The sequence below is a fragment of the Cryptomeria japonica genome, chromosome 11 (assembly GCF_030272615.1).
Source record: "Cryptomeria japonica chromosome 11, Sugi_1.0, whole genome shotgun sequence".
Taxonomy (NCBI): domain Eukaryota; kingdom Viridiplantae; phylum Streptophyta; class Pinopsida; order Cupressales; family Cupressaceae; genus Cryptomeria; species Cryptomeria japonica.
This window is the reverse complement of record NC_081415.1, coordinates 386,326,090-386,328,439: the sequence shown is the minus strand read 5'-3', so window position 1 is coordinate 386,328,439 and position 2,350 is coordinate 386,326,090.

Genomic DNA, 2,350 nt, shown 5'->3' with positions numbered 1-2,350 from the left:
ATTTATAGCACAAACAGGGCAATGGATGGTCAAGATTGAATGGTTTAATCAAGGGTTGAGTTTGAAAGTTGGGGATCCATGTGCACAATTGGCACCAATGAAATGGTGACAAGTGTCAACATAGGGTTGGGTTGAAAGAAGGGGTTGGAGGCATTAAAGGCCTGAGAAGACCTCATGGTTATCTAAAGGCTAAGGGTCAAGTCTAAGTTAGGCTTACCCAGTGGATTAGGAGTTAATCCAAGGATAAACCTTTGTGCAAATGATTAAGAGATAATCATGGTCAAAGCATTAAAGGCCTGATGAGACCTTTGGGTTGGGTAGAGGTTGAGTCAAAACAAATGTTTTAACCATGTAGGAGGGTTTGATTTAACCATTAATGGTTATTGGAGACTTTGGGGATCAAGTGGTTGAAGGTTGGAAGCCTTCAATGGTTTTCAAAGACTTTGAGCCATTTAGTGGTTGAAGGTTGAAAACCTTTAATGGTTATCAAAGACTTTGAGGTTTTGAGAAGTGACTTCCCTTTGCTTAGGGATGTGACAAAGTTTAGAGGAGGGGTTAGGTTAACTAGAAGCGTTTAGAAGATTCTAGAAGGGATTAGAAAGGGGTTTGGGATTTTGCAAGTGGATGGAGGGATAATAGGATTTAATTGAAATAATTTAATTCAATTTGGTTGCAATTTGGGGAAATTAAATAAATTAGATTTATTCAATTTAGGATAACTATTTAATTAAATTTGAATTTAATTAAAAGTGGATAGGGGGGTTTTAATTGAATAAAATGATTTATTCATTAAATGGTATAATGAATTTAATTTAAATAAATTGAGTAATTTACTTAATTAAATAGAGGAATGTGGATAATTTAATTAAATTGGATTTAATCAAATAGAGAAATGAACATAAAATATTCATTTAGGAATGTGGTCATTTTTATACGTCTACACCAATAATGGATAAAATAGAGCATTCGAAGATTGAAGATCAGATGAAGTTCTTCGGTGGAGATTCAACATAAGGCACAGAAGCGGTAATCAAAGAGAAATCGACAACGAAACAGTTAAAGCAATCAAAGCAACTTCTACTACAAGAAATTTAAATTGCAAAGTTGTCATGCTAAGGGCAATAATAGAAGGTTTTGACGAGAAGATTCATTCACCTTTGGTTTAAATCCCAACTACTCGATGAGGGCTACCAAAATAATTTCCCACCAAGTCGATCAAAAGTAGTAAATATTTGGGTAAATATAAGAGAAAATTAGAGGAATATCATGTCGGGATGTTACCCAACAATTCTCAAAGAAATTCCCATCTTTAATATCCCAACTAAAAATATAGATGTGTTATTGTTAGGCTATTTCAATAAAGCCCTATTTTGTAAGTTCACTAAGGCTTTGCCAAGGGTCAAAGCTTCGAAACGATGTAGCTCGAAATTGAGCTTTTGCACCAAACCAAATGTTATATACTAAACTAAAGGTCATATACCTATCCACAGCCTTATTTTAGCTGACCTCTTAGAATGCCAAAAATAATAAGAAGGTTCCTTGGGGTACCCACATTTTTTGAAAAAGTTAGGATTGTACAATACTGCGAGGCGGCCACCTTTGGGTAATCCAAAAGGAATTTGTCAAGGAGGTCACTTCACATGTGGAATTAAACAAGCTTCCTCCAAAGTTTTGGGATGATGAGATTTTAAAGCAGCCCGTAAGAAAATAACCAAATTTATCTATATTTCAGAAAACGCCGGACAAAAGGAATTTCTTGTATAGACTTAGATCTATCCCAAAAGTAAATATGGAAAGAGTGCAAATCCGAAAATTATTCAAATTTGTTCATCCGCTGGACCCTGGAGGCTAATTTGGACTATAAATGCTTGTTTTCATGTGCTTCTTTGGTCAATCAATTGGGCATTTTCAGAGAATGTCAAGTCCACACTGATGATAACAAGAAAGTGACTACACCAACTCTTCATATAACCCATGGAGTCCCAAGTACGCCTCAATAGATCACAAATATTGTAATGACTCTTCAAATGAATGCATGACAAATTTCATGGGCCATGAGGGAAGATCCATTGCATAGTGATCGAATTGGCATTGAAAAAACCTTAGAAAAGAGGAATCTCTACACATAAACAAGAATATCAATGGATGTACTGCCCATGGCCTAAGAAAACTCCATAGATTGGCATCTCCCCTTTTAATCACCCTGGTAAGTGAGACCATGCCAAAAAGAGATTGGTAGGAGTTACGGTTAGTAAGTCTAGGAAAGAAATGATTCAAATGAATCTTAGGTGGAACCGAACAATAAACATCAAAGAAAATTTATATAAGTCATGGTGGGAAGAAAGGAAAT